Here is a 22,144-nt window from a genome sequence, read left to right as displayed (position 1 = left end):
CGGTTGCCCAGGGCCCAAAACCAAAACCCCCGTAATGGTTTTTGCGTACCAGCATGGATCCAAAATTGAAACCCCTGTTGCTTTTTCCACCAAAAGCTGGAAATCATGATTTTATTTTCCTTGTTTGGTAACAAAAGGGCCCTAAAACCCAAAGTGGGACCAAAAAATGGGAAAATCTTTAATAAATATTGGGCAAATTTTTCGCAGGCTGGTTGGATCCATGCTGGTCGCAAACCCATTACGTTGTTTTTGTAAAATGGCGCGCAGCTCAAAATCACTTACACGTGGGTTCAGTGACAGAAAGCTCAGTGATGAGGTTCTAAAAATTTATTTAGCAATATGAAGGAAAAACCTATAATAATAAACGAAACAGTTATAAAAAAAATATTTTACAGAAGAAAATTTCCCGGGCAATTCACATATAAATTTTCAAAAAAATAAAAATAAAATAAAATTTTTCCCATTAAATAAACATTTCATATTTACTCCTAAATGGGTCAGTACCATAACCCTTTTCCCTTTTTTTTGGGTACAGTTTCCCCGCAATTACTAACAAGAACCCCCTCAACTATAATGCCTTTTTTCCAAAAATCACCCCTTTTTAAGAATGAAATGAGTTTTCTGGAGATCTTAAAAAATGCCCCCAACACTATCCCTTTCAAAAATTTTGTCTTTTGAAAAAAATTTCCCTAAACAAAGTCCCAAAATATTTTATACAGGTATTCGAAAAGGGATAGATATAACTCTTTTGAATCATAAAGCTTTCCCAAAAAAAAACCTTAAGAAATTCCCCAAACTGTGTAAAGGGGAACTTCCAAAGAAAAAACCCCCCAATTTTTCTTTAAAATTCAACGAAACAACACTATTGAAAACCCTTTTCCCCAGACTCTTTTGATAACGGGTACATGTGAATTTGTATAAGCATATATTGACCCCTTTCTAATAAATAAACCCTTTTAATAACTCATTTAAAAAAACAATTTTAACTAATTGAAGCAGTTTACTTCCCAAATTTTAAATGAAGCAATTCATGTATCTGATAATAATATCATAAATTTGTTAAACAGCCCCGTACTATTTTTTTAAAAGGCCAATCTTTTTGGGTTTTATTATCATACTTTTATTTATAAATAAACTTTTTCTCATTTTTGGGAAGCAAATATTTTAGATTGGTATAAATTATAACTGCAGCAGAAAATCATTTAAAACCTGAACTTTCGGGAAAGCGTTTTTTTCCGTAGTAAATTTGATAAATAATGAACAAAATCCTCTTAATAATTTTGGAAAAAATATCGAAATTTTGTAGTAGCAGTCACAAACTTGTTTTACGGGGAAAGCAATTTTTAAAAAGGGCCCCTCCAAAAAAATAGTATCTTTGGGCAGCAGTAATCTTTTATATCTTTAAACTGGAAATTTTGGGCCCCATATGTATTTTATTGCCCTTTTTCCCTATGCCCCATGTTAAAAACCCTTTTAAAAGGTTAGTAGCCCATGAATTTTACATTTAAAATTTTCCCTGGAAATTTTAATTCTGGAAAACCAATGCAAAAAACAAAAAAGGGAAAATGCAAAGACAACAAAGAAAATTTAAGAAAATTTCCAATATATTGTCGTTTTTTTTTCCTCAAAAAAATGGCCACTGGATAAATAGGCAATCCTAAAAAATATGTAAATCCCAACCTTTTTTGCAAAAAACATTTGTAAAATAAAAAAAAAGGGATCATTAGGTAAATAACAAAAACAAAAAGTTGAATCCTAAACCCTTTTTTATTAACACATAAATGCAAAATTGAAAAATTGAAATTCTTTAACAAATATAGCAAGGACCAATCTCAAGTTTTCCCTTTTTTTAAAATACAAAAATACCCCGATAGTGGAAAATTGTGTTTTAACAGTTTTTCAGAAACAAAATCATGTTTGCATATAAAAAAACTGCAAATCAAAATAGAAGGTATTTTTTAACGGTATAAAAATTTTAAAAAGGGAAAAAAATAGAAAATAAATAAAAACTTTTAGGGAAATTAAAAATGAAGTATTTTATGGCAAATTTTTGCATGGTTTTCAAAATTTTTAAATGCATTGGATTTATTTTTAAATAAGACGTTAAAATCTTTTGGGGAATAAGTGGAGGGTAAATATAAGTACTTTTTCAAATGTGTATGGTCCCCTTTTTAAAATTGTATTAAACCGCTCTCAAACAAAATATTCATATATAAAAAAGGGAAAACTCTCATTACATGATTGAAATAAAGTATTTGTTTTGAAAATTTAAAAAATTATATGAAAAGTTAAAAGTTAAATGAATTTAAAAACTTATTAAAAATAACTAAATTTATATAGCCAATTATTAATTTTCTACCATATAAAATCATACTTTTTTCCCCTTAAAAATCTTTTAGATATTAACTAAGTAAAACTGGTGGCTAAATATTGCATCATTTTAAATTTCCCCATATATCTCTTTTTTTTACCTACCTCCCCAAAAATGGGCGACAACCAAACAAAAAACAATCTAGTCCCTTCCCCTCCCTAACTATTAATTTCCCAACTTAACTTGTGCCCCTCTATGATAAACATATTTAGTTTGGGAAAATCCAATTATAATTTCTACCTACAACTGCTGGGCCCCCTTTTTAATTTCCCGTTAAGCCTTAAAAATAAACTTTTATATAATACCTACCCACACTGGTGGGGGACTATTAAAAAACTTTTATCTTGGAAAAATTTAATCCCTTAATACCCACCTACCTGGTGGGGCCCTAAACAATATCTTTTTCAACCTTACTATAAATCATTATTAATACCTACCTACCCCTGGTGGGCCCCCTAAAATAAACTATCTAGTCTTGAAAATATCTTATAATGAATACCTACCTTAAAACTGGTGGGGGCCCCTATAACAAACTATCTATTCTTGAAATATCCTTTTTATGAAAAACTTACCTAAAACTGATGGACCACTATTACAAACTATCTAAATCTTTGAAAAATCTAAACATTAATACCTCCTTTCACTGTGGGCCACTATTTAAAAACTTTTTTCAAATTACATATCATTATAAAAAACCTACCTACACTGGGGCCAAATTTTTACAAACTATCCCAGTAAATTTAAAAATCTTTATTTTAATACCTACCTCACTGGTGGGGCCCCTATAAAAAAAACAATTAGTCTTTAAAATTTTCTTTTTTATAAAACCTACCTAAAATGGTGGGCACTATTACAAACTATTTTTGTCTTGAAATATCTTTTTAAAAAATACCCACCTACACCCGTGGGCCCCTATTACAAACAATCCCAGTCCCTTTAAAAATCTGATTAAAAAATCCTACCTACACCCGGTGGGGCCCCTATTACAAACTATCTAGTTTTTGAAATATCTTATTATAAATTTCCCACCCACACTGGTGGGCCACTATTTTCAAAAATATCTAGTCTTGAAATATCCCTTTTTTTTAATTCCTCATACACTGGGGGCCCACTATTAAACCTTTTTCAAACCTTAATATTTTTAAATCAAAATAAATACCTACCTACATTGGTGGGCCCCTATCAAAAAACTATCTTTCTTGAAATATCTTTTTATGAATACCTACCCACACCCGGTGGGGGCCCTTATTAAAACTATTTAGTCTTGAAATATCTTTTTAAATTTTACCTACCTACATGGGGGGCCAATAATACAAACTATCCCAGTCTTGAAAAAATCTTAATTTGGTTTTAAAACCTACCTGCACTGGTTTGGGGCATATAACAAACAATCTAGTTTGAAATATTTATTATAAATACCTTTCCTACCTGGTGGGGCCACTATTACTTAAATATATATCTTGAAATATCTTATTATTAATACCTACCTACACTGATGGGTCACTATTACAAAAAATCTAGTCTTTTTTAAAAACTTATTTTAAATAAACCCCTTTTACACTGGTTTTGGGCCCCTATTACAAACTATCTAGTCCCTTTGGAAAAACTAATCATTAATACCTACCTACACTGGTGGGCCAAATATCAAAATTTTTTTTCAACCCTTTCTAAAAACCTCATTATAAATACTTTTCCTACAAAATGGTGGGCCCTATCACAAAATATCTAGTCTTGAAATTCTTATTATGAAAAACCTACCTACACTGGTGGGCCACTAATTACAAACTAAACTAGTCTTGAAAAATTTTTTTATTAATCCCACCTACACTTTGGGGGGCCCTAATTACAAACTATTTTAAATCTTGGAAATTTAAACATTAATACCTACCCTTTACAGTGGGCCCCTATTAAAATCTTATTCAACCTTACTATACTCCAAAATTATAAATACCTAAACCTACACTGGCGGGCCACTATTACAAACTATCTTATCTTGAAAATATCTATTAATAAATACCTAGCATACCAAATGGTGGGCCCACTATAACAAACAATCTAGTCTTGAAATATCTTTATTATAATACTACCGCTAACACTGTGGGGGCCCCTATTACTAACTATATAGTCTTGAAATATCTTATTATTAACACCTACCTACACTGGGTGGGGCCACTATTACAAACAATCTAGTCTTGAAAATATCTTATTATAATAAACCGCTTCTACACTGGTGGGTTTCTATTACACAACTATCTAGTCCTTGGGAAAATCTAATCATTAATACCCACCACACTGGTGGGCCCCTATCAAAAAACTTATTCAACCTTTCTATACCTCATTATAAATACCTACCTACACTGGTGGGCCACTATTACAAACTATCCCTAGTCTTTAAGTATTTTATTATTAATACTACCTACACTGATAGGCCAGCTATTACAAACTATCTAAGTCTTTGGAAAATCTAATCTTAATAAACCTACCTACAACTGTTGGGCCATTATTAAAATCTTATTCCCAAACCATTACTATACCTCAAATTATAAATACCTCCCTACACTTTGGTGGGCCACTATCACAACTATCTAGTCTTGAAATAATCTTATTATGAATACCTACCTACACTGGTGGGCCAATATTACAAACTACTAGTCCCTTGAAATATCGTATTACTAATACCTACCTACACGGGTGGGCAACTATTACAAACTTTTAGTCTTGAAATATCTAAATTAATTCTTACCTACCTACATTGATGAGCGACTATTATTATCACAATAATGTCCTTATTATCTAAAAATTTACTACCTACAGTTTTGGCTAAAATTTTCACACTCATTGTAATTGGGGTGTCTGAAAATGTTGTTTAATTGACCATTTAGTTACCTAAGTCTTTGAATATGTTTGAATCTGTATGTGTTTTATATTTATAACAGAAATACATTGAAGTAGGGCCCAAAATCTTTTACAGAATACACCAATTTTATCATTTAATGCAGTAAATGGGTTAATCTGTTACTGCACTGAGGTGAACAAAATGTTCCAATTTTTGGGTTTGATCTAGTATGTTTTTTACAATGTGTTTACAGATTGTTATACATCATGAAATATAAAATTTCTCATATGGTAAAATTTGAATTTTTTTACAGAAGTTTATCAAAATATATCCCGCAAGTCTAACCTTGACCTTTGGGACAATGACCTTGCACAAAACATACAACTACAGTATTTGTATATTGAAGCTTACATTTGCCAGCTAACAGATGGACAGACTGCTGCATGCACAAAAACTGTTGTCAGAACACACACAAAAAAGAAATATAATAATTACGATTGTTAAACATTATCTGTCTCCAGTATCAAAAAAATAAATGGTTAAACAGCTACAATTATAACTTCTATCAATATACACTAAACGAAACTTATAAGTACTCCGACCAATTTTTTTATTATATTGTGTTAGAATTACTATAACTAGTCTAAGTCGATACAGTATAAATTTTAAATCATAGAAATCATCTTTTTTAAAAAATTTTTTTAAAGGGCTTTTTTACAATAACTAAAACCCAAAACCGATGTGCATCTCCCCCGGGGCCCGGAGATGTTTTAAAAAACAAATGAACTTTTCTTGACCCACGTGTTTTTTTGGCTCTCCCAAACGTGGGCCGTCTGGGGAAAAAGTTTTGGCGATACTTTCCGGTCCGCCCTGTTTTTTAGCTGGGGAGCTTAGTAATGCTTCTTTCTGTACATGCTTTGGGCACGGGCAAAACCTAGAAAAAAATAAATGTATCAAGGGTCAAAAAATTTCCCGATACACAACAAAGCCAAAAAGTATTTTTTAAAAAAAAGGGGCGCAAAAAAATAAACAAAACTGCGTTTTTAAAAAATTCATACCTTCTGCGGGGGCGTTTGCGGCCGCCCTTTTAATAGCCCAATGGCAATTCCTTTTTTTGTTGCAAGCGACTTTTTGGGGCCTTTTTTGTGTTTTTTAAATTTTAAAGGCACATCCAAATTTTAAACTAACTTTTTTTGTTTAAAAAACACAATTTTGGGTTTTTCTTGCCCCGAAATTGCACTTGGCCCTTATTTCGGGGTTTTTGCATGATGGACCGCCAATATTGCGTTTTCGGATATAAAGAGCTAAAAATTTAAAAATAAAAAGGATTTAATTTTGTGTAAGTACATATATCATTACTTTAACTTTAAAGAGGTTTCTTAAAAAATATATCAATAGCATGAATATGAGTTTTAATTTACAGTATAAAAACAAGCTACTTTCAGTAAATCTTCAAAAAGCATCCTAAAGAGAGGATATTGGATGAGTGTACATGTTACTAAGGTTTAATACTAAATTTATTGAACGAGTTGAATAAAATCATATTATACGAGCCTCTGGCGAGCATAATATTGTTTTATTAAACTTGTTCAATAAATTTAGTATGGAACCTATACGAATATGTAGCAGGGTCATATTTTTGTATGACAGTATTATGAAACGTGTCAGCTCTTTCCGGTGTTTTATTTCTTTAGGTTTTGATAAGTTCTTGCTGGTCTTTTATTTTCTTGTTTTCTTTGTGATCTCGCGAGAGTTTGGCGGGAATGTTGTGCAGGTTTTGAAAAGAGTTTACATGGTTGATGTAGAGAACATTCTATTAATTTCAACTTGTCTATATGATTTACATTTGGTTGAGCTATCCAAGTGTTTGTGAGAAGTATTTAAGGTAGTTTTGTGATGGCTGAAATGATTATTTATTATTCGGTTTAGTTGCAATGTTGTATTTTACAGCGCGTTGAATGTTCCAAAATGGCAGTCATTTACTTTCTCTTTCAATTCTATATTTTTATAACCAGCATGTATTATATGTTTTAATCTTGTTCACAGTTAACCATCACGTGAGACAGGATGTATGTGATGTGAAGTGAAGTGCTATAGATTCTAATTTGTCATTGGTTTATTGTGGAATAGGCTTAAGATCCCATAGATCTGTAAGTATAAGAGTATGTTGGTATTTATACCTTTTGTAATAATGTAAACATTATACATGTAATGTTTAACTGGTAAAACATAAGAGTACAAAGGCTATAATCATTTAGTGATCTTAATGTCTATAGTAATAAGATGTTTATTAAATACTATGTTTATTGATTGTATATATTATATGTGCAAACATTGTTATTATTATGTCATTTCAGTGCCTTGATAAAAGTTGACTTCAATAGAGTACTTAGAAGATATATTGTATATTCAGTTTGACTGTATATGTAAACAATAAATGAATTACCACATCTACCCTGTGTTATAACACCATGTGTTACAAATATAATATTCTATTTATCACATACCCAAAACGAGAACGGCTTATAGTTATTGGGAGATACGATGGTACTCCTTATAATGAGAGAATTTGCACATTGTGTAGCGACAATCAAACTGGCACCGAGCAGCATTACTTGTTACATTGTAGTTTTTTCGGGAGACAAAGAGAGCATTTTTTCCAAAACGTAAATTTAATAAACGAACGCGAACTTTCGCTGAAATCACTATTAGGGTCAAATAACATACATGTTTTAAGGAGCCTCGTGAAATTCATTAATTCTATTACAAAAACGTTCCAATAATCCTAATGCCTCCATCAGTAATTCAAGATTTCATCTGATATTTCTCACTTGTTAAACTGTTTGTTTCCTTTAAATTGCGTGTTTAATTTTTTTCTCAACATTTTCTTTGTATACTGTATAATTTTCTATTCACAAATGAAGTTATTTTTTCATAAAACAGATGTCTGTTATTGTTAGGAATACAAGTACATATTATCTATATGTAAATTTATAAATTGCCATTACTCACATTTTACTGACAAAATCTTATCCAACATAGTCCCATTGATTCCTATTTCGAATTTCCCCAATACACGTAGTAATACATTATAAATCTATGAATGACATTCCTTTCAGTTGTAGATAACTGTTATGCACGACTTTCACGTGCAGATTTACTACATGTTTGTGCTAATGTTTTTTGTTTTTTTTTACGTAATATCGTGCTATACATACATACAGGTGCGTATTGTGTTGTATACCTGTTTAAATTATTACAATAGACAACCTCCTTATTTTTTTTTTCAAATGTAGTTACACGTAGAATAATAAATTAATGGTGTATATCGATTTAATGTTAACAAACCCCTGCTCAATATATCATTCCATAGTTTGTACTTTTTTTTTGGTAATTTAGTAAAGTTTTTTTTTGTGTGTGTTTTTTTTTTTTTCTCTTTGGCAATGTACAGTGTTAAATGATTATATACTTTTTTTGTTCGTACCGGAACTATGCATTCTCTGTTATATAAAAAATGTGTTATGCCCCCATATTGTATTGAAAAATGCTTGGGTGAAAATAAAAGATATGTTCTGTTCTGTTCTGTTCAGTTAAAATGAGTCATTTTCATTGACGCGCCTATAGTGTAACGCTAACATTAGCGCGCAATAACTCTATGACATCATGACAAAGTGTTATTACACTAGAGTAATATTGATTTATTAAATGGCTTTATTACACTCATGTGCCATGGTTTATGTGATAATTAGAGTTATTTAAACAGGTAACAAATTTGACAATAGCAAACTTTTACAACATATACCTTATAACAATGGAATGAAGCAGTTCTGACTAATGTTTAAAACATCATTTACATATGAAACAAACTGTAACTTAAAAAAATCTAAAACTGCTAAAAATCCATTAATTTCAAGCTGATCCATTTCTTGTGTTTGTGTACACTATTGTCATTATTGTTAAAGTTGTGCTATATTTCTGCTCTGTTTCATTGATGGTGTCATCCATTACCCTTGATTTGGTTTTTCACATCCGCTTAATATAAAACTTCCATACTGTATACTTAACCAGACCTGAAAAGAAGAAAAAAAATTAATGTCAAAAGAAAATCATGAGAAACAAAATATTTATAAGTTAAATACATGTCATGTGTAATAATCAATATGCAACCCTCATTCTTCCAGACACTTGAACCCTTAACCTGGTGGAACATGGGGCCATTAGCCTTTGTCACAGTAAAGAGCAGGCCAGCCTGCACTTTCGTGGAGTCTTACCAAGTCCTCAACTGTTGGCAGCTCAATTTTTGAGTTTATTTTCTGATTCACCTTAACTTTGAATTAGCGGTTCTAAATTCAAAGCAAGGTCAATATCTATTTCACAAGTTGAGCAGGTAAAGTGCTATTTAAAACAGACTTGTCATGCTTTCTACTTGCACCTGATTCTTGCAAAATTAATAGATTTAACATTATCTGCAACTTTTAAAATAGCAAACCTATGTTTAGACATAAGGTCAGGATATATTACTTAGTTGCATTATTAGGGCCTACAATATTTGATATCGGATTGCCAATTTTGTCAGCTCTTTTTCTTATACATGTAGTATACAAAAGAACGCATTTCCTTTTTTAAACAACTTCTTGAAAGTAATAGCCAACCTATATATAGACAGAAGGGGCAGGAAATATACATTTTATTTGTATAATGGCTTAATGCCTAATATCCTGAAATAAGTTATACATTTGACATTTAAGACCAACCTACATAAGTACCAGACTGTACCATTTGGTGTTGGAATTAGTTTTAGAAATGATTTACTTACCTAGAAATCCTAAAATCCACAAATAAGCAATTTGTTTTGGAAGTGGTTAGTTGATAGTTTCATAATCAAACTTAACAGTAACCAGAAGTTCTTTGATGACAATTGCTAAAATCATCCATGATTTTCAACCAAACTTGTTCAGCTCTCTGGAATATAGATATTACCTCTTACATGTAAGATTAACACAATGTGATATTTTAGTACTTGATACAAAATATTTCCTGTCTTGATGGTTTTAACACAGATTTTAACACATTATTTTTTGTTTATACCTTTGCAGATGATTCACCTAAATGACTTACCTGGAAAATTAACTAGTAACTACCAATTTCTATATAAGTGATCTACTACTTCTACATGAATTTTTAATCAGCAGTGAGAGAGATAATGTTGAACTATAAACCCTGGATTATTTATTAAATGCTCTCCCTATTGAGCTAAGCAGGCAGGCCAGAGCGAATCCTGCAACAAACAGTTGTAACTCACATTAAATAAAAGAGATTCAACCATTTTCATATAATTATCATACAAGTATAATAAATGTATAATATGCAACCCTAGTTTAAGCTTTTCATTTTATTTACTTATTTTTTCTGCTTCAGTTCTAAGTCACACAAACAGAGTATATGTCATATGGCAACCTTCCAACTTTACTGATGAAAGAAGACCCTAAATGTCCTTCGGTGCATTTTCAGGCACAAACAGGCACCAGAGTAGAACCACAGAGGTTCAGTTAGCTAGCTGGATGGCTTCCTCACTTAAAAGAACCCAAAGTCTCTGTTGTGATTCAAAGCTCTGAGATACAAGTGATCTAAAGGCAATTACCATTTGAACAATTATCTTATAGCTTACAATAATGAACATATTTCATGTAACACAATAACACCTGACTAATAAATTGTAATTTCATCTAATTCCAAATTATCTTTAGTCTACAACAACCTTAATTTCAGCACATTTAAACCATCATATTAGAAATTTTCACAAGTGATTAAATCTACCTAAATGTTTATAGTTTGTAATAGTGGCCCACCAGTGTAGGTAGGTATTAATAATAAGATATTTCAAGACTAGATAGTTTGTAATAGTGGCTTACCAGTGTAGGTAGGTATTAATGATAAGATATTTCAAGACTAGAAAGTTTGTAATAGTGGCCCACCAGTGTAGGTAGGTTTTCATAATGAGATATAGTAAGGTTGAATAAGATTTTAATAGTGGCCCACCAGTGTAGGTAGGTATTAATGATTAGATTTTCCAAGACTAGATAGTTTGTAAAAGTGGCCCACCAGTGTAGCTAGGTATAGATAATAAACATATTTCAAGACTAGATAGTTTGTAATAGTGGCCCACCAGTGTAGGTAGGTATTTATAATAAGATATTTCAAGACTAGATAGTTTTTGATAGTGGCCCATCAGTGTAGGTAGGTACTTATAATGAGGTATAGTAAGGTTGAAATAAGATTTTAATAGTGACCCACCAGTGTAGGTAGGTATTAATGATTAGCTTTTCCAAGACTAGATAGTTTGTAATAGTGGCCCACCAATGTAGGTAGGTATTAATAATAAGATATTTCAAGACTAGATAGTTTGTAATATTGGCCCACCAGTGTAGGTAGGTATTTATGATAAGATATTTCAAGACTAGATGGTTTGTTATTGTGGCCCACCAGTGCAGGTAGGTATTAATGAGAAGATATTTTAAAACTAGATAGAATAAAATAGTTGGTCACCTGTGTAGTTAGGTATTAAAGATTAGATATTTCAAGACATGATAGTTTGTAATAGTGGGCCCACCAGTGTAGGTAGGTATTTTAGTAAGATATGTTAATGATATATAGGATTTAATCGTGGGACACCAGTGTAGGTAGGTATTAATGATTAGATATTTTAAGACTAGATAGTTTGTATAAATAGTGGCTCACCAGTGTAGGTAGGTGTTTATAATGAGGTATAGTAAGGTTGAATAAGATTTAATAGTAGGCCTCTAGTGTAGGTAGGAATAAATGAATAGATATTTCAAGACTAGATAGTTTGTTATAGTGGCCCACTAGTGTAGGTAGGTATTAATGATTAGATATTTTAAGACTAGATGGTATTTGATAGTAGGCTAGCAGTGTAGGTAGGTATTATTTATTTCATAATATTGCACGTTTGTAACGTCACTTTTCATTGGATAATGGTGACGTTTATATAGTTTTATATACACGGCTGTTGTTGATTCATAAAGAAATCTTACTTTTTTCTCTAAAAAATGATGCTACCTGTATTATCAATTTGTTATAAAGATTGCTGAAAGGTTATATGGCTGTATATAAATGGCTTTTTTGCAATATAACCCTTGCCTAGGGGATCTGGTTATATTTACAAATAGCCGTTTATATAGGGCAATATAATTATAACCTGTCAACAATATTTAAACTGATAATATATTTCAAGACTAGATAGAAGGTAATAGTGGCCAAGAAGTGTAGGTAGGTATTTATAATTAGATATTTCAAGACTAGATGGTATGTAATAGTGGGTTGCCAATGTAGGTATATACGGTAGATACATGTAAGTGACTCACATATGGCTTGGACTTTTGGCTAGCTGTACGGCTAGATATTTCCTTCCATTATTTTCTAAAGCCTCATCATATGCGCATCAGCTGATCAGTCCAGAGCTCTGAAAGACATCAGCAAAACATGATACTATCAGAGCATATTTTATCTTACAAAGCAAATTGAATCACATGAATATTATAAAAACAAAACATTGTCATTGGTCGGCAATTCACGTATTGCTTAACATAGAAAAAGGCTGAAATGTCTTTGGGCCGATTTAGTTTTGGGACGAAGTCCTGCGAAATTAACATATATAAAAAGCAGTAAATAAACTAAGCAGCAAAAGTATTTACCGCAGCCCAGCTTACACCATTCTTCTTATTTTTCCTTGCCACAAATCGTCCACTGTTTTAAGTTTCAAGTTCAAGTTGTAAAATCATTTTTTCAGCTTCATCGTTGCTTTTTGTTATTACAGTAGCCATGTTGGATGTAGAGGGCGGAGTTACGGTTATTACCGTAACCTTACGGTTTCTACCGTAACCTCTCCTCACTGGTGTCCCCGTAATGTACCTACCGCTAATGGTGGGTCAATAGCGATTACCGAAGAAACATCATATTCACGAGCCTACCATTCAAAAACCATTTGATCAATTCCGTTGCAAATTTGATTTTGTACAACTTGAGGAGGTCTTCTTTGCATATGATAAGGCTTAAAGCCCTAACCCAAGGAACAGGTCCATGAGATTTCCGCATGGCTAGGTCACTTGCCAGCGATATGCTTTTTCTGTATATAAATTTCGGAAAAAAACATCAATTTTACGAGCTTACCGTTCAAAAGCCATTCGACCAATTCCAATGCAAATTCGATTTTGTACAACTAGAGAGGGTCTTCTTTGCACATGAAAAGGCCTAAAGCCCTAACCCCAGTAATATGTCCAGGAGATTTCCGCGTGGCTTGGTCATTTTTTGCACCGGCGATTTGTTCTTTCTCTATGTAAATTTCGGGAAGAAACATCATATTCACGAGCCTACCATTCAAAAACCATTTGATCAATTCCGTTGCAAATTTGATTTTGTACAACTTGAGGGGGTCTTCTTTGCACATGATAAGGCTTAAAGCCCTAACCCAAGGAACACGTCGATGAGATCTCCGCATGGCTAGGTCACTTGCCTGCGATATGCTTTTTCTGTATATAAATGTCGGAAAAAAACAGCAATTTTACGAGCTTACCGTTCAAAAGTCATTCGACCAATTCCAATGCAAATTCGATTTTGTACAACTAGAGAGGGTCTTCTTTGCACATGAAAAGGCCTAAAGCCCTAACCCCAGTAATATGTCCAGGAGATTTCCGCGTGGCTTGGTCATTTTTTGCACCGGCGATTTGTTCTTTCTCTATGTAAATTTCGGGAAGAAACATCATATTCACGAGCCTACCATTCAAAAACCATTTGATCAATTCCGTTGCAAATTTAATTTTGTACAACTTGAGGGGGACTTCTTTGCACATGATAAGGCTTAAAGCCCTAACCCAAAGAACACGTCCATGAGATCTCCGCATGGCTAGGTCACTTGCCTGCGATATGCTTTTTCTGTATATAAATTTCGGAAAAAAACAGCAATTTTACGAGCTTACCGTTCAAAAGCCATTCGACCAATTCCAATGCAAATTCGATTTTGTACAACTAGAGAGGGTCTTCTTTGCACATGAAAAGGCCTAAAGCCCTAACCCCAGTAATATGTCCAGGAGTTATCCGCGTGGCTTGGTCATTTTTTGCACCGGCGATTTGTTCTTTATATAAATTTCGGGAAGAAACATCATATTCACGAGCCTACCATTCAAAAACCATTTGATCAATTCCGTTGCAAATTTGATTTTGTACAACTTGAGGGGGTCTTCTTTGCACATTAAAAGGCCTAAAGCCCTAACCCCAGTAATATGTCCAGGAGTTTTCCGCGTGGCTTGGTCATTTTTAGCACCGGCGATTTCTACTTTCTGTATGTAAATTTCGGGAAAAAACATCATATTTACGAGCCTACCGTTCAAAAACCATTTGATCAATTCCGTTGCAAATTTAATTTTGTACAACTTGAGAGGGTCTTCTTTGCACATGATAAGGCTTAAAGCCCTTACCCAAGGAACACGTCCAAGAGATCTCCGCATGTCTAGGTCACTTGCCAGCGGTTTGCTTTTTCTTTATATAAATTTCAACAAAAAATCATCAATTTTACGAGCCTACCGTACAAAATCCATTTGACCAATTCCAATTCAAATTCAATTTTGTACAACTTGAGAGGGTCTTCTTTGTACATGAAAAGGCCTAAAGCCCAAACCCAAGTGATATGTCCAGGAGATTTTCTGCACCGGCGATTAGTTCTTTCTTTATGTAAATTTCGGGAACAAATCATCATATTCACGAGCCTACCATTCAAAACCCATTTGATCAATTCCGTTGCAAATTTGATTTTGTACAACTTTAGAGGGTCTTCTTTGCACATGATAAAGCTTAAAGCCCTAGCCCAAGGAACACGTCTATGTGATTTCAGCATGTGTAGGTCACTTGCCAGCGATTTGCTTTCTCTGTATATAAAGTTCGGAAAAAATATCAATTTTATGAGTCTACCGTTTTAAAGCCATTTGACCAATTCCAATGCAAGTTCGATTTTCTACAACTTGCGAGGGTCTTCTTTGCACATGAAAAGGCCTACAGCCCTTACCAAAGAAATATGTCCAGGAGATTTCCGCGTTGCTTGGTCATTTTTTGCACCGGCGATTTCTGCTTTCTCTTTTTAAATTTCGGGAAAAACATCATATTCACGAGCCTACTATTCAAAAACCATTCGATCAATTCCGTTGCAAATTTGATTTTGTACAACTTGAGAGGGTCTTCTTTGCACATGATAAGGCTTAAAGCCCTGACTTAAGTAACACGTCCATGAGATTTCCGCATGGCTAGGTCACTTGCCAGCGATTTGCTTTTTCTGTAAATAAATTTCGGAAAAAACGACAATTTTACGAGCCTACCGTTTAAAAACCATTTGATCAATTCCGTTGCAAATTTGATTTTCTACAACTTGAGGGGGTCTTCTTTGCACATGATAGGCTTAAAGCCCTAACCCAAGGAACACGTCCATGAGATTTCCGCATGGCTACGTCATTTGCCAGCGATTTGCTTTTTCTGTAAATAAATTTCGGAAAAACATCAATTTTACGAGCCTACCGTTCAAAATCCATATGACCGATTCCAATGCAAATTCGATTTTGTAAAACTTGAGAGGGTTTTCTTTGGACATGAAAAGGCCTAAAGCCCTAACCCAAGTAATATGTCCAGGAGATTTCCGCGTGGCTTGGTCATTTTTACACCGGCGATTTGTTCTTTCTCTATGTAAATTTCGAGAAGATACATCATATTCACGAGCCTACCATTCAAAAAACCATTTGATCAATTCCGTTGCAAATTTAATTTTGTACAATTTGAGGGGGTCTTCTTTGCACACGATAAGGCTTAAAGCCTTAACCCAAGGAACATGTCCATGAGATCTCCGCATGGCTAGGTCACTTGCCAGCGATTTGCTTTTTCTGTTGATAAATTTCTGAAAAAAAAAATCAATTTTAGGAGCCCACCGTTCAAAAGCCATTTGACGAATTCCAATGCAAATTCGATTTAGTACGAGGGTTGTTCGGAAAGTTTTGAGACTGGGTCAATATTTAGCGTTGGAAAAGATAAAATCAAACAAGAGTTTACTATGTATTACTTTAATACCTCATCTATTATAGTGTAAAATTTCATAACAATAGCTTCATGTATACAAAAGCTACAAAGCGTTAGGCACAGACACTACCGGTGACCCGGCGCACGCAACGACGTTATCCGACGTTGCCGTTATTTCCAGAGTTTAACGTCACCGTAGAAAAGTCAACTGCTACTGTACTCCTTTTCAAAGTATCTTCCTTCACAACGTACACATTTCTCATGCCTCGTAACCAACTTGGCGAATACATTTCTATACCAGTCGGATTTAAATGTTGCAATAATGCTCATAACTTTAGAGCGCAGTTCAACTAGGTCCTCAAACCGGATTCCTCGTAGTTCGGATTTAAAACGGAAAAGTCCATTGGGGCCAGTTCGGGTGAGTAGGGTGGGTGAGCGATGGGGTTAAACCCGAGAACATCAAGTTCCAGAGAAGTGGCAGATGCTGTATGCGCAGGCGCATTGTCTTGATGTAGGTATATATTCTCCAGATTTGCAAGCATTTTCGGCCGCTTCTTACGGATAGCGTTGATCAGTTCCCGTCTGATTACCTTAAACAGAAATATCGGAGCTCGTACTTAATACAGATACAGGTGAATTAATTTCAAATAATTATTCTAATAATTAAGTAAGTAATCAATTTAATTATCTATATTATTTATATATTTATTTTTAATAATTTTCATGTTAAATAAAGTTAACATAATAATGTAAATTTCGGGAACAAATCATCATATTCACGAGCCTACCATTCAAAACCCATTTGATCAATTCCGTTGCAAATTTGATTTCGTACAACTTGAGAGGGTCTTCTTTGCACATGATAAGGCTTAAAGCCCTTACCCAAGGAAAACGTCAACGATATTTCCGCATGGCTAGGTCACTTGCCAACGATTTGCTTTTTCTGTATCTAAATTTCGGAAAAAACATCAATTTTACGAGTCTACCGTTCAAAGCCATTGACCAATTCCAATGCAAATTCGATTTTGTACAACTTGCGAGGGTCTTCTTTGCACATGAAAAGGCCTACAGCCCTTACCGAAATAATATGTCCAGGAGATTTCCGCGTGGCTTGGTCATTTTTTGCACCGGCGAATTGTACTTTCTCTATGTAAATTTCGGGAAGAAAACATCATATTCACGAGCCTACCATTCAAAAACCATTTGATCAATTCCGTTGCAAATTTGCTTTTGTACAACTTGAGAGGGTCTTCTTTGCACATGATAAGGCTTAAAGCCCTTACCCAAGGAACACGTCCATGAGATATCCGCATGGCTATTTCACTTGCCAGCAATTTGCTTTATCTGTATATAAATTTCGGAAAAACCATCAATTTTACGAACCTTCCCTTCAAAAGCCATTTGACCAATTCCAATGCAAATTCAATTTTGTACAACTTGAAAGGGTCTTTTTAGCACATGAATAACCCAAGTAACATGTCCAGGAGATTTCCGCGTGGCTTGGTCATTTGCCAACGATTTGCTTTTTCTGTATATAAATTTCGGAAAAAACATCAATTTTACGAGCCTACCGTTTAAAAGCCATTTGACCAATTCCAATGCAAATTCGATTTTTGTACAACTTGAGAGGGTCTTCTTCGCACATCATCAGGCTTAAAGCCCTTACCCAAGGAACACGTCCATGAGATTTCCGCATGGCTTAGTCAATTGCCAGCGATTTGCTTTTTCTGTAAATAAATTTCGGAAAAAACATCAATTTTACGAGCCTACCGTTCAAACGCTATTTGACCAATCTTAATGCAAATACAATTTTGTACAACTTGAGAGGGTCTTCTTTGCACATGAAAAGGCCTAAAGCCCTAACCCAAGTAATATGTCCAGGAGATTTCCGCGTGGCTTGGTCATTTTTTGCATCGGACATTTGTTCTTTCCCTATATAAATTTCGGAAAAAACGAGTCTACCGTTCAAAAACCATATGACTCATTTCAATGCAAATACGATTTTGTACAATGTTGGAGGATTTTCCTTACATATTTTAAGCCTTAAAGCTCTAACCCAAACAACATTTCCAGAAGATTTCCGCATGGCTAGGTCATTTTTTGGACCGGCGATTTGTTCTTTCCCTATATAAATTCACGAGCCTACCGTTCAAAAATCATTTGACCAATTCCGATGCAAATTCGATTTTGTACAACTTGAGATAGTCTTTTTTACATATTTTTAAGCTTAAAGCCCTAACCCAAACAACATTTCCAGGAGATTTCCGCATGGCTAGGTCATTCTCCGGCAATTTGTTCTTTCTGTATATAAAGTGTATAACTTTACGGTAAAGAAACACAATCATTTCATCATTTTTTGTTAACATAAAAAAATTAAAAATGTTACAAAACAACAATTTTTAACCAAAATTAGGTGAAAGACCACATGTTAACATGGAAAAACTAGATTTTGGGTAATTCCAAAGTTGTTCATCATTTTTGTATTAACCCTTTACCTCATATATACGCGAAACAACGCACTTTCAACCCCCCCCCCCCCTCTTTCAGGCCTCAAATAGAGAAAAAATATCCTATTTGGGGCCAAAACACATGTTTTCGTTTGAGAAATGTTGCTAAAAAAGTGAGCACTTTTTCGGCGCGCCCCTTATCCAAAAGATACATCAGGGAGTTGCCAGAAGGGGGATGTGCCCCCTTATGTTTTTAGGGTTTGAAGGGGGCGGTAGTCCCCCTCATCGCCAAAATATTTTGGACTTGTGAGAGGCTAAAAATAACCCCAGGTCGATCATAAGGTAACGTGTAACCAACGCTGAAAAGCCTTTGACTCTCTCTCAATCCCTTGAGAAGTTGCAGCACTTTGAAATAAATTTTGATGGAAAAAAATCAAGGCAAAATAGTGATTTTTGGCAATTTTGAGATGTCCCCTCGTTGCCATGGTAACAGGAAATTTAAGACTGAGCATGTCGTTACAAAGGCAATGGTCCAGTCAACATATGTGCCAAATTTGATAAGTATTGAAGCATTTTTCATAGTTTCATAGCAGTTTGAACTTATAACAGGAGGCTTTTTAATGAAAACGGCCATTTTTCACAATATGCTCATGAGGGAAAGGGTTCAAGGCCTAAAGCCCTAACCAAATAGACAAATAAAGAGTCCCTTAAGAAAGCACAACACGACAAGATTGAAAATGTAAGCAGGCTCGGTTTGATAAAGCCTGTTCATGGACGGTACTGGAAAGTGCAAGTGACCGTCCATGCCCCCTAGCACTGGCTTGAGCAGAATTCAACATTTAAACACGAAAATGGTGAAAGTTTGAATTTAGAGACATCCACAGATGTGTTCATACGGCGATTATCATAGAACCTTCAATGTGACATAGTAGTGCCATTCCATGAAAAGGGGCGTATGGTCCCCAAGTAAAAGAATGCGTGTGCCCTAAACGAGAAAACAATGGGCGGAACTAAATAAAATGAAATTTTGAAAGGAGATCTGAGGTTATGAAGCCTGCATATCACAGACAAGACGCCAAAAGACAAATTTTAAAAGCAGGCAACATATAAGGGTGATTATACAGTATTCAAGTAGGAATACTGGAACCATCTAAGTTGAAAAAAGGCCAAATAGAAGAAACTAAAAAAAATGTGTACACAACAATAACTTCCAAGCAATATGTCCGAGAGATTTCCGCATGGCTATGTGATTTTTGTACCGGCGATTTGTTCTTTCTGTATATAAAATGTATAAAGTTTCTATGACCGGCTAATCGTTCTTTCCTTCCTTGGACCTCAACACTATGGTGACAAGTCCCTACTGAAGCGGAGATCTATTTGATTTGAATGATCACTAAGCAGTGGTGAGACAATAGACAAAGAAGTTAAAAAAGCAGTAATATCTAAACAATTAATTTGGAGTCTTGTAAACAGCAATATAAGATTGAAAAGCCTAGCCAAAGCAAAATTAACGAGATATTTCCGCGTAGTATTTCGTATTTTAGCCCGGCGATTTTTAATTTCTGTGTAGAAAGTGTATGCATTTTCGTTAAAAAAAAACACACAATATTCTTAGGCGAACTGCTTACACACAATATGTCCCATATCATTTCAGATTCGATTTTGTACAAATTCGGATGATCTACTTTACAGAAATATAACACTTGAAGGTCAAACCAAAGAAATACATCCGTGAGTTTTCCGCATTGCATTGTTGTTTTTGTGACCGGCGTTTTGTTCTTTCTGTATATAATATATATAAGTGCGTAAATTTACGTAAAAACACACCCTTTCTAAGTCCGAAAAGTTAAACATCATTTGTCTGATTGCGTTGCCCATTCAATTTTGTACAAATTTGAAGGGTCTACTTTACAGAAATATAAAACTCAAAGCTCTAGCCTAAGAAAAGCATCCGTGAGCTCCCCGCGTGGCATGGTCGTTTTCATGACCGACTATTTGTTCTTTCTGTAAATGAAGTGTATACATTTTTGGAAATAAGGACACTATCTTCGAGCCAACTGTTTAAACACCATTTGTCTGACTCCGTTGCAGATCGTATAATTTTGGAGAGTCTTCTTTACAGCAATAAAAGGCCAAAAACTAAAACCCATTTAACCCATGCAAAATGGCATGGAGATTTCCGCGTGTCATGATCTTTTTGGGCCGGCAATTTGTTCTCTCATCTCAATATAGCGTATATAAACTAACTCGTAAAAAACACAATTACAGATTCCATTACGGATTTTTTTCTTCTATTCAAAGAATTTGGTCTTGATATTTCCGCGTGGCATGGTCGTCTTTTGCACTGGCAATTTGTTAAATTTACATATAATGTCTAAATTGTTTTGTAAAAACACTATTTTCTGGGGCAAACCTTTCAAACATCATTTTGTGATTCTGTTCCAGATTTCAAAGGATATAACATCTGAGACTCTAATTTACAACAATATAAGGCAAAGGTCTGAGCCAATGTTTAAAGTCTAGAGATATCAGTATGGCATGCTTTTTTTTACAGGCGATTTGTTGTCGGTTTTTTTTTTCTTTTATATAAGTGAAAACAATTTTGTTTAAAAAAAACACCATAATCTGCGGCTGGCCGTTCGAACACCATGTGTGGGATTCCTTTTCGGGTTGGAAATTATATTAATTTGGAGGGTTTTTCTTTATTTATTTTTCTTTTGTACAGCAATATAAGGCACACGAAATAAGGCCTTGAGATTTGGTCACGGAATAAGACCTTGAGATATGGCACAAGGGCGATTCCGTACCAAAACATTTCTGAAAGATTTTCGACCGTGAGACCACATACACGCATCAAGGCTATTTAAGACGGAATGGGTCTGAACGACTAGTTAACGTATTATATGATTCCCCTTCCCATACGAGAAAGGAAAAAGAACTTTCCAGCCATTTAACAAAGGACAGGCTTTACATGTATATGACATTTCATTATTGTAGTTAATAAGGAGGCTAATATCCACAGATTTGTCTCGAATTTGTATATATATACACCTACAGCAGCGCAAGCCAAGCGGGGATCATTTTCGTCCTTTAAAACTCGCTCATATATAATTTCTCAAAATATAGAGTTATCATTTTATATATATAATAGAATTGTTGTTTTTCTGCAAAGCATGAACGTTGCAAAAACGTTGTAAATGCAATAATGTGGACGATATATTTCACATTTTGTAAATGTATTTATTTATTTTTTTTTTCAAAATTACGCTTTTAATTTCTTCATTGACTCCACGTATCCTTCTAGAAAGAGATTGATTGCAAAAAACAAAAAATATTAAACTTAAGAGCCAACAATGCAGACCCTTATCCTTTACCTAATGAATTTATGACACTTTGTGACGTTTTCAAGCTTCCAGATAT

At 34.1% G+C, this 22,144-nt stretch overlaps 2 long non-coding RNA genes across 2 annotated transcripts; one reads left to right on the top strand and one right to left on the bottom strand.

Annotated features, from left to right (window-relative positions):
* Positions 1–6,552: 6,552 nt before the first annotated feature.
* Positions 6,553–8,640, top strand: LOC132723742 (uncharacterized). The gene is made up of 3 exons (XR_009624784.1): positions 6,553–7,092; positions 7,254–7,357; positions 7,565–8,640. It is a non-coding gene; the product is annotated as an uncharacterized LOC132723742 (long non-coding RNA).
* Positions 8,641–9,005: 365 nt separating this feature from the next.
* On the bottom strand, positions 9,006–13,184 carry LOC132723741 (uncharacterized). Its single transcript, XR_009624783.1, has 4 exons — positions 12,920–13,184; positions 12,590–12,687; positions 10,024–10,169; positions 9,006–9,277 (listed from the first exon to the last, which is right to left on the bottom strand). It is a non-coding gene; the product is annotated as an uncharacterized LOC132723741 (long non-coding RNA).
* Positions 13,185–22,144: the final 8,960 nt, after the last annotated feature.

Source organism: Ruditapes philippinarum, unplaced genomic scaffold, assembly GCF_026571515.1.
Source record: "Ruditapes philippinarum isolate M1 unplaced genomic scaffold, ASM2657151v2 ctg918_1_1_1_1, whole genome shotgun sequence".
NCBI lineage: Eukaryota > Metazoa > Mollusca > Bivalvia > Venerida > Veneridae > Ruditapes > Ruditapes philippinarum.
Note: the sequence above shows the minus strand (reverse complement) of the source record. Positions and strands in the feature narration are given on the sequence as shown.